This window comes from Acipenser ruthenus, chromosome 2 (genome assembly GCF_902713425.1).
Source record: "Acipenser ruthenus chromosome 2, fAciRut3.2 maternal haplotype, whole genome shotgun sequence".
Classification (NCBI taxonomy): domain Eukaryota; kingdom Metazoa; phylum Chordata; class Actinopteri; order Acipenseriformes; family Acipenseridae; genus Acipenser; species Acipenser ruthenus.
The window spans coordinates 91,016,294-91,028,318 of NC_081190.1; the positions used below are offsets into that span (position 1 = coordinate 91,016,294).

Genomic DNA, 12,025 nt, shown 5'->3' on the forward strand with positions numbered 1-12,025 from the left:
GTTCAAGAGGAGGAATGTGAGAGTGATAGTGAGAGTGAAAGTGAGAGTGAAAATGAGAGTGAAAGTGAGCGTGAGAGTGAGACGGGAGAAAATCAAAAATGAAAAAGTAAGAAGGAAAGCAAGCAATTGTTACTCGTGCTGGGCAGACCAGCATGGTATTTGTTTGGGGTTTTGTATTTTGTGTTCGTGGCCTCTTTTTGTTTAAACCTTTTATTTTGGCACTGTGAGCAGTGTTTTGTGTTCAAAGTTTTTATTTACTTATTAACACGATTCAGTGGCCAATATCAGGTTTTAATTCTTGCTTTGAAGAAAGACCCTGTAAGTGTCAGGAATCCTGTGTGATTATATTACATGCCGTAGGCCTAAGAACTGACATAACATTCAATTGAAATGATAAGAAAGAGCTGGTGAACAAACTGACAGGGGCTCTCAGTCAATAGGAAGGAAGGTGAGAGCAAATTTGCTTTAAAGATGGCATGCTGGATGAAAGTTATCCCTGGCTACACATTAATTATCTCTCCAGGCTACACATTAATTACCCTGAAATTGGATTGCTGATGTTGTCAATTGGCCTCTCCTAGTCCGCTCTCACATCATTAAAACAGATTAAGCTCTGCCGATCACTAATTTACGAAGCTCACAGACCTGATTGTATGTCTTTGGACTCCATTGTTTAAAGCTTTGCACCGGTGGTCTCTTCTGCCCCCAACACACTGTTCAGGCAGCTGCAGGTACAGCCACCAAGCTGGACAGATGGTGGGTGATTTAGTTTCAAAGCACATTATAGCCACAGGGGTTTTAGGGACTAAATGTATTTGCAATTTGTATTACTTGTCATGTAAATGCTGCCCCTTTGCCTCCTCGTCAATGGAGATTTGCCCCCGTGGTTGTTGTGTAATTCACTTCCAATACCTCAAAGGGATTTTCCTAACATGTAATTTCTTACCAGTGTAACATACTATTATATGTATTCTCATTCATTCTCTATTGCTATTTCTGCTGAGCTCATTATCTGCCATGCTTACTAACTATTCCAGTGCAACGTTAACATGCTTCCCCATCAGTAAGCATGGCAAATAATATTCTAAGCAGAATATATATATATATATATATATATATATATATACAGTGCCTTGCGAAAGTATTCGGCCCCCTTGAACTTTGCGACCTTTTGCCACATTTCAGGCTTCAAACATAAAGATATGAAACTGTAATTTTTTGTGAAGAATCAACAACAAGTGGGACACAATCATGAAGTGGAACGAAATTTATTGGATATTTCAAACTTTTTTAACAAATAAAAAACTGAAAAATTGGGCGTGCAAAATTATTCAGCCCCTTTACTTTCAGTGCAGCAAACTCTCTCCAGAAGTTCAGTGAGGATTTCTGAATGATCCAATGTTGACCTAAATGACTAATGATGATAAATAGAATCCACCTGTGTGTAATCAAGTGTCCGTATAAATGCACCTGCACTGTGATAGTCTCAGAGGTCCGTTTAAAGCGCAGAGAGCATCATGAAGAACAAGGAACACACCAGGCAGGTCCGAGATACTGTTGTGGAGAAGTTTAAAGCCGGATTTGGATACAAAAAGATTTCCCAAGCTTTAAACATCCCAAGGAGCACTGTGCAAGCGATAATATTGAAATGGAAGGAGTATCAGACCACTGCAAATCTACCAAGACCTGGCCGTCCCTCTAAACTTTCAGCTCATACAAGGAGAAGACTGATCAGAGATGCAGCCAAGAGGCCCATGATCACTCTGGATGAACTGCAGAGATCTACAGCTGAGGTGGGAGACTCTGTCCATAGGACAACAATCAGTCGTATACTGCACAAATCTGGCCTTTATGGAAGAGTGGCAAGAAGAAAGCCATTTCTTAAAGATATCCATAAAAAGTGTCGTTTACAGTTTGCCACAAGCCACCTGGGAGACAAACCAAACATGTGGAAGAAGGTGCTCTGGTCAGATGAAACCAAAATCGAACTTTTTGGCAACAATGCAAAACGTTATGTTTGACGTAAAAGCAACACAGCTCATCACCCTGAACACACCATCCCCACTGTCAAACATGGTGGTGGCAGCATCATGGTTTGGGCCTGCTTTTCTTCAGCAGGGACAGGGAAGATGGTTAAAATTGATGGGAAGATGGATGGAGCCAAATACAGGACCATTCTGGAAGAAAACCTGATGGAGTCTGCAAAAGACCTGAGACTGGGACGGAGATTTGTCTTCCAACAAGACAATGATCCAAAACATAAAGCAAAATCTACAATGGAATGGTTCACAAATAAACATATCCAGGTGTTAGAATGGCCAAGTCAAAGTCCAGACCTGAATCCAATCGAGAATCTGTGGAAAGAACTGAAAACTGCTGTTCACAAATGCTCTCCATCCAACCTCACTGAGCTCGAGCTGTTTTACAAGGAGGAATGGGCAAAAATTTCAGTCTCTCGATGTGCAAAACTGATAGAGACATACCCCAAGCGACTTACAGCTGTAATCGCAGCAAAAGGTGGCGCTACAAAGTATTAACTTAAGGGGGCTGAATAATTTTGCACGCCCAATTTTTCAGTTTTTTATTTGTTAAAAAAAGTTTGAAATATCCAATAAATTTTGTTCCACTTCATGATTGTGTCCCACTTGTTGTTGATTCTTCACAAAAAATTACAGTTTCATATCTTTATGTTTGAAGCCTGAAATGTGGCAAAAGGTCGCAAAGTTCAAGGGGGCCGAATACTTTCGCAAGGCACTGTAAGTGCCTTGCAAAAGTATTCAGACCCCTGACCAATTCTCTCATATTACTGAATTACAAATGGTACACTGAAATTTCGTTGTGTTTAATATTTTATTTTAAAACACTGAAACTCAAAATCAATTATTGTAAGGTGACATTGGTTTTATGTTGGGAAATATTTTTAAGAAAAATAAAAAAATGAAATATCTTGCTTGCATAAGTATTCAACCCCCACACATTAATATGTGGTAGAGCCACCTTTCGCTGCAATAACAGCTTTAAGTCTTTTGGGGTAAGTATGTACCAGCTTTGCACACAGTGTCGGAGTGATTTTGGCCCATTCTTCTTGGCAGATTTGCTCCAGGTTGTTCGGGTTGGTTGGACGACGCTAGTGGACCGCAATTTTCAAATAGTGTCAGAGATTCTCAATGGGATTGAGATCAGGACTTTGACTGGGCCACTGTAGGACATTCACCTTTTGGTTCTTGAGCCACTCCAATGTTGCTTTGGCCTTGTGCTTGGGATCATTGTCCTGCTGAAAGGTGAATTTCCTCCCAAGCTTCAGTTTTTTAGCGGACTGAAGCAGGTTCTCTTGCAGTATTTCCCTGTATTTTGCTCCATCCATTCTTCCTTCAGTTTTAACAAGATGCCCAGTCCCTGCTGATGAGAAGCATCCCCACAGCATGATGCTGCCACCACCATACTTCACTGTAAGGATGGTGTGTCTTGAGGCATGGGCAGTGTTAGGTTTGCGCCACACATAGTGCTTTGAGTTTTGGCCAAAAAGCTCTATCTTGGTCTCATCTGACCACAAAACCTTTTCCCACATCGCAGCTGGGTCACTCTCATGCTTTCTGGCAAACTGCAGACGTGCTTTCAGATGGTACTTTTTGAGTAACGGCTTCTTTCTTGCCACCCTCCCATACAGGCCAGTGTTATGCAGAGCTCTTGATATGGTTGACTGGTGCACCATTACTCCACTCCCAGCCACTGAACTCTGTAGCTCCTTCAAAGTGATTGTGGCTTCTCTCACAAGTCTCCTTGTTTGAGCGCTGAGTTTTGAGGGACGGCCTTTTCTTGGCAGTGCCTGGGTGGTGTGATGCAGCTTCCACTTCCTGATTATTGATCCAACTGTGCTCACTGGGATATCCAAACACTTGGATATTATTTTGTACCCTTTCCCTAATCTATGCATTTGTATTACTTTATCTCTAACTTCTGTAGAATGCTTTTTGGTCTTCATTTTCCTTCAGATTCACAGCCTGACCAATGATCCTTCAACAGTGGGGTTTTTATCCAGAAAATGTGATATCAACTTTAATGGTTCACAGGTGGAGGCCAATGTCACCTTACAATAATTGATTTTGAGTTTCAGTGTTTTAAAATAAAATATCAAACAGAACGAAATTTCAATGTACCATTTGTAATTCAGTAATATGAGAGAATTGGTCAGGGGTCTGAATACTTTTGCAAGGCACTGTATATATATATATATATATATATATATATATATATATATATATATATATATATATATATATATATATTACTCTGGAAAAATAAAGCTGCCAAAATAAAACTGCCTATAATAGTTTTTTTTAATGTCCTCTGTGTGGTGCTGTGTGTTTTTCTCACTGGTTAAAACACAAATGACAGGCTTGCTGTTGATTTTCACATCTGACTCTGGGTCTAATATTGCTATGGCTTCATTTTGGCAATCTGGGATTTATTTTCCAGTTTTATTTCGTGAGATGTTTGGTCAAAATTTTTTTTTTAAAAAAAAGTATATGCTCAAAATATTATTTTCACGTATTAATGTATTACCGTTGCTGAACCGTAGCTACCATAAAAATAAATAAATAAATAAATACAATGCATGAGAGGTATCTGTCAATCTCCATGTTTGTACTAGCTGTCAATAAAAAGTATGGGAAATATATAGGTATAGGGTCACGTGAACGTTTCTGGACTTAAAACGTTTGCCTTTGATGTAGATACAAAATTCGCTCCAGTTGCTCGCCTCCAGTGTAGAACCACCTTTAGGTAGATGATAAGTTATCCTTGTGCAACAACAGGTGAAGTTGCTTAGCTGACTGTTATTTAGGAATGTCTGCATTCTGCATGACCATCAATGCAAATATATGGAAATGTATGGAAATACATCCTTTTAGAAAATGGCAGTGTTACAACACAGAGACAGTATTTGCATACAAAATCTTGGAAGCAGTGTTGGTCCCACCTGCCTTGTGACCAATCCTGCTGTTCGCATGCCCTGAACAGGTGGAGCCCTGAATGTGTGGAGCCCACAGCAAACAAGCCAGTCCAATGCATTCCACCTCACCTAGTAACAAAAGGTCAATTACCAGAAGGTAAATTACTAGGACTTCCTACTACACCTCATAAATCAGTATTTCCAAATACATGTATTTAATTTTGTACTTGTTTAATATCCTGTTAGTGGTGTCCAGAATAGTTTCATGAATTTATCAACATGATTTAAAGCAATGCTCTGTTTCATCGGTCTTTTCCTAATATTCATTTTCTGCTCAAGGTTGATTTGTGGGGAAGTGAGGTATGGAAGCATATTTGTGTTGCACTGTGCAGTAAAGCCCACAGCCAAAGCATTGTACATTACAGCCTGTGTAACACTTATATGGTCCCCACCTTACTTCCCCACAATTAGACTTGAGGAGTCTTTTCAGAGGCATTTTCAAAACATCCTTTAAATAACTTTGATTTTAATAAAAGTAAAAGCATTAACAAAAATGTATCCTACGCTAGATATACCTACACCTGGCCAGCCTTGACTGCCTGTCACGTTACCACAATATATTGTGGTAAGGTGACAGACGGTCAAGGCTGGCCAGTGGCAGAAATAGCACTCACCCAGAGACAGTACTGCAAGTTTATCACTTTCGTGGTTTAAACAAAACAAAACAAAAGCCTAACTCCTTCTTTGGAGTGCTAACTAAACTTTTAACTACGACTTAAACTATCAGCCAGACGGCTGAGCCGTTTACCACTTACCAAAACACTTGTTACAAAAACAAGTTACACCAGTACACATAGTATTCACAGTACCTTCTTTTCTGTCTGACCACACAGGTCTCTTCACATGTTGCACACTTTCAAACAAACATTTCTGACCTGGTTTTATACACCTCTATATTAGGACCAAGGCTGGGTTGCACTTGCTCATTCCTAAATTAGAACGTAAAGTCTCTACTAAGTGCTTAGTTGGTACTAGTTAATTTATAACTAAGTGCTCTCTTATTTCAGTTGTACCACAAGTACATAAGACAATACTTTGTTAATTTATCACTAAGAGCTGTTCATACTAAGTAGTGACATCATTGCTGCTCAGTAGCCAATTAGAAGTGAAAAAACACGTATGGACAGGACCTTGAAACTACCGAAAATAAACATATAATTTAATCGGAATGTTAAGAATGCTTAGTTTTAGAGATTCATTTATTAAAATTAATTCAGCGCCTTTTTGTGAATCGGGATGCTGCAAGGACAAACGTTTTTATTCATTCTTCATATTGAAACTTTCACACTTCCCTGTGTTCTTAAAAATCCAGATTCACTATATACTGTGTGTGTGTGTCTGTGTGTGTGTGTCTGTGTGTGTCTGTGTCTGTGTGTGTGTGTGTGTGTGTCTGTGTGTGTCTGTGTGTCTGTGTGTGTCTGTGTCTGTGTGTGTGTGTGTGTCTGTGTGTGTGTGTGTGTGTGTGTCTGTGTGTGTGTGTGTGTGTGTGTGTGTGTGTGTGTGTGTGTGTGTGTGTGTGTTACAACAGACAAGCTGACAAGACAGACAGAAGACGGCTAATTCAAGACTATATTGTACTGGGAATTGCAGGTATGTCGTATTCATACATATATGTGGTAACATATTGAAATTTAAAACCAAGTTTTAGGAGAGTTTATAAATTATTCATCAATATAAATTTAATAACATTAATTAATGTTCTGTGCCTCTGAGTCATTACAGATAATAAATATACATATTAATTATACATTAAACTGTACCCTGGTGAAAAAATCCTATAGGAAGTTTTATAGGAGTGCTTCAGAAATTGAAATAATTCCTATTGGATCATATAGCAACTTTAAATTTATTTCTCTAACATTTTTAAGTATCCTATTAAATCCTATAAGAAACTTTAGAATCTAATAGGATTTAAAAGGATGTCCTATAATTATCAAGATGATGTATGATGTCTCGCAGGATTTGCTGACGACCAAAACTATTAACAAAATCATCTTCAAAAGAGAAGCTCACGCAACAAAAGTTGCCATGTCCTCTTGTATTTTGATTCTACGAACATCTTACACCTCCCTAAAGGCATGCGTGAATTTTATATATATATATATTTTATATATATATATATATATATATATATATATATATTGTTAGAAAAAAAAAAAACAATGTCCCTTTAATATCCCTTTTAATTTAAACTGTAACATTATATAATTATAACTGTCAATGCCATTGTCAGAATACCAACCTGATTTACATCCTGAAGTGGGTGTGTATCTGGATTATTTTTGGAATGCATTATTTGCTGTTTCAAATGTTTTTACATTCCTGTATGTAACTGTTATCTGATCTTGCTTCAGGATCTCACCAAACAATAGACTTGAACCACATTTAGAAATAGGGCCTTTGAATAAAAGTTTGAGACTATTGAGTTACTTGATCCTGTCAGGGTTTATTTAAATAGCCGCCTCTTCTTACAACCATTTTATTCTCTTTTTTTTAACATTTGGTTGGTTGTACTGTTCTTCATGTTCAGAAAACAATGATGTAAATTTGCTTAAGGGGAAATATAACTCATACATCTCTGTGCCATTGTTTTGTTTATCCTACTACAAGACTCTGACCTTTAGAAGCAGAGAGAATTGAAGCCTCCTCCACATTAATTAATAGACATTGTCATTAGCATGACAGGACAGGGCCATTAGAAGATGTCTTTACATTCAGCTTTGCGGGGGGTGTCGACCTTTGCAGACTCTTCATTGCAAAGCTGTTACTGCCTCACGGCATCTCACCTTCCACTGGACACAGGGACGCTATTTGCTTTAGCTTTTAGTTTTGTCATCATCACAATTTTATCTGACAGGAAAAAAAAAAAAAAAAACACTTTTACTATTTGATAACGAATAACAACTCTAAAGGCTGCTACACCAGACGCAATGCGACAAGCGAGAATGAGCAGTGATACGACAAAATGAATAGAACCTATACTTTTGATAAGTATCGTTCACACCACGAACGACATGACAGGTGACATGGGGGCGACACCAGAGCAACACTGGCGTGACAAGAAATAAATAGGATTGAATCCTGTTTTTTGCGGTTTCTTCGCGTGACAATTGAGCAATGAGAACAGCTTCAATGCATGGTGTCCACCAGGGGGAAGCAGTGTCCAAAATGACGGAGGAAACAATAATATTAGTCGTTGAAAAATACCCAGGGCTTTATGACAAAGATCATCACAACTATAAAGATACAGATGAGATAATATATGGGAGTCCATTTCGAAGGAACTGGAAGCCTGGTATGTATGATTTATTGTCATTCATGTTAAAATACCATCAGAGAAGACACTCATAATTTCCACATCTTGTTGTCGAGTATGTACCAATCTTGATCATAGTTTTGTCAGTAGCACTTTTTAATAGTTTTATAGATCTGTCAGTTTTCAAATCTGTTGCATCGCCTCTGTATCGCTTCAGGTGTGTACGGTCCTGTCGCTGCGAAAGCATGTCTGGTGTGTACTAGCAGCCTTACGAATGACAAGATTACCCTAAATTCAATTTTTTATTTTCAATTGAATCTATTTTTATAGAGCCTTTCATATCGAAGTATCAAGAAGTAGTACAAATTATAAAATAACATGAAATAATAATAATAATAATAATAATAATAATAATAATAATAATAATTCTAAATTAAACAATTGAAGAAAACAGGAAATTAATAACAATGAATGATAAAACACAAAATTACAAAAATAAGAAAATAAAATAATAAAAAATATACTGTATTTGTGATAGGTTAGAAAGCCTAAACTATAAAAATAAGTCTTTAATCTTGACATATAAATATTGACCAAAGCAGCATTTCTAAAAGAAATGGTGAAGCCCTTGAGGGCATGATACTTCCAAGAATTGATCTGTCAGCAAGGATGGAAGAACTGATAAAGATTTCCAATGAGAATAGGAAGGGCAGCATTCTTATCCCTAAAGCAAATCTGGAGATCCAAAACAAAGACCTAACATCGCATTTTTAACACCAATTTCAAATCAGTGCTTTTTTTGTACAGAGCTGAAACATGGAGAGGAATGAAGATCACGACAAAAAAGTTCCGGGATTAGATTGGACATACCCCTAGAAAACTCCAAACTTGTGTCATGAGACACTCATTGAAATGGAACTCCCAAGGAAAAAGAAGACCAGGAAAACCAAAAAACTGTTGCTGCGGAATTGTGAATTCTGAAGTAAAACGAGAGGGATCAGGTTGAAGTGGCTGCCCAGAACAATGGAAAAACCTGAACTCCACAATGAGTAATACGTTTAAACAATGATTTAATGATGGATAAGATATAAGAGACCAATCCATGGTTATCCCGGGAAATACTAAAATAAAATGTAATTTTTTCTTTCTTTCTCTCTCTCTCTCTCTCTCTCTCTCTCTCTCTCTCTCTCTCTCTCTCTCTCTCTCTCTCTCTCTCTTCACCCCACAAGGTATTGGTGGACAAAATTAACCCCTTGTCCCACTAAAACAGTTTAGAATAAAGATTTTTCTCTGTCAAAAAAAAACTTTTTGTTTCTCATAAACTATTTCTAATGAGCTCTGGATACATTTTATTGAAGGTTTTTTTTTACCTACAGAGTCTTTGACTGTCTCTTCACATGGGTAACTGACACTCTTACTTTCCCCAAAACTCACCTGAAAATAATATTGAAAATATTGAAAAACATTTCTTGTCAAAATGTTTGTCATTTCATTTATTATGTTTCTTTTAGTATTTCTATGGGTTTAATAGGTATGGATGATATTAGAAAAAACCTAGATAATACTGCCCCTTGAATTTAAACCTGCTGGAAAAACATCTGTTTCAATGCATTGGTTTATGGCACCAATGGGGACATTGAATGTAAAAAAATAAGAAAAATGTATATTGTTTTCTTTAGAAAAAAAACACAAAACTATGTCCTGTAAATTTAAATTTGCAAAAGTATTACATTATAACTGTCATTGCCATTGTTAGAATAAAATCTCAGAAAAAAGCTTAGAAAACTTTGAATTTGTAAGATATATTCCTGTCTGTAGCTGACGCAAACGGTTCTTTTTCCCTATCCCAGGGTTGGTCGGATAGAAAAAAACAGATTTACTAAGCTTTTGCTCCACCACGAAGTTTGCACCTATTTTTAAATACAAAACTGTTAATGATTTGGAACAAGACATGTTAATGCAAGAGGTCCAACACGCACCTGCAGCTTTTTTTTTTTTTTTTAACTTTGGGGGGGGGTGGGGGGGGTGGGAGTTGAGTAAACTTTGACTGGAGCAAAAGCTTAGTAAATCTTGCCCAAAGTCTTAAATTAATACAAAAGAATTTAAATAAATACTGAACATGATCTTTTTATCTTTGTGACCCATAATTAAACAGGAGGAGTCAGATTTCAAATTGCCTTCAACACTGTGAGCAGCTGTCAATATGCATTGAGCTGACTGACAGCCAGCCTGCTCTACACAGACCAGACCCAGAGCAGGGCCCCTCTCTGCACCTGCTTGTAGATAACCACCAACTGGCTGCAGCTGCCATCTCCTAACAATGAAACTGCGGTCTATTCAAAGTATGTACTCTCTGAACTCCACACGGCAAAGGAAACAACGTACTGTATGTTTTGTGCGTTTTTAGAAATATACCTCCTTTGGAGACACTCTTCTTTCCCTGTCTGCCCGTAGATTCAAAGTGCTTTGGCAATTTATACAATACAGTACAATACCAATTAGTTTTTATATCGCACCCTTCGCTCTATGGCATCCCAGAGCGCTGTACAAAGTTAAAAAGAAAACAAGAGAGCTCATATGTACAATACACTCTAGCTATGTCCAATTATACAAAAGTGCATTAAAAAAGGTCACATATAACTTGTAGATCAGCTGGATCAACTGACAATTGGCAGCAAAATTTTAAATAAAAACAAAGCAAACTGGCTTTTCTTGAACCAGCATAACTGGTGATTACCAGTGGTTAATTACCACCTGTGAACAGACCATTGATGGCATTTTTCTATATGAAGGACAGATCATGCCTAGGGAAGTTAGCAACATAACGTTAGGTTACTTCCGTAACCCTGGTTCCCTGAAAGAGAAGATGACCACCAATGACATTACGTATGAGATATGCCTGCCAATTGGGTAGGTATTGCTGAGCTCTCTATACCAGAGCTGCTAGTAGGCCCCTTCCTGGGATGATACACTCGGTCCCGCCCACCGAGGGGATAAAACTCTCATCCAAAGGAAGCCATTTCTCTTTTTCCATCGAACCTGTGAGGGCGATCAATGCGACCTTGCAGTTGGTGGTGGTCTTCTCTTTCAGGGAACCAGGGATACGTGAGTAACCTAACGTTCCCTTTCAATTAGAAGACGATCACCAATGACATTACGTATGTGATAATGTATACCACAGCCGCCGCGAGGGAGAAGGAACGGCAGCATATGAGGGACGCACAAGCACTGTCTAACCCAGAGGTTAGCGGTGTGAACTTACACTCTCAAGGACCCTTGTGCCTACAGAAGGCAAGGCAGGGTCTACCACGGCAGAACCTGGAGAAGGTATGCGGCGTAGCCCAGCTAGCCGCAGTACAAATATCAGACATCGAGTCACCTCTGAAGAGGGCCCAAGTTGTAGCCAACCCTCTAGTGGAGTGTGTGGCTACCCTAACAGATGGGGGCAAGTGAGCACTATTATATGCAGTCGACACTGTATCCACAATCCAATGTGACAGACGCTGCTTAGCAAGGGGCTGTCCTAGGGTCCGTGTCCCGTGACAGACGAAGAGCTGGTCAGACTGACGCAGAGCTCTTGTCTTATGCACGTAACATCTCAATGCCCGCACTGGGCAGAGGAAATTTAAACTCTCATCCTCAATTGAAGCAAACGGAGGTGGATGGAAGGACTTCAATTCCACAGACTGATTAACGTGGAATACTGTGATCACCTTGGGGAGGAAAGCAGGGTTGGTGTGCAGAGACACCCTGCTGCC

General features: G+C 38.6%; 1 long non-coding RNA gene across 1 annotated transcript; it reads left to right on the forward strand.

Annotated features, from left to right (window-relative positions):
* Positions 1–7,780: 7,780 nt before the first annotated feature.
* On the forward strand, positions 7,781–10,055 carry LOC131702068 (uncharacterized). The gene is made up of 2 exons (XR_009309266.1): positions 7,781–8,306; positions 9,075–10,055. It is a non-coding gene; the product is annotated as an uncharacterized LOC131702068 (long non-coding RNA).
* Positions 10,056–12,025: the final 1,970 nt, after the last annotated feature.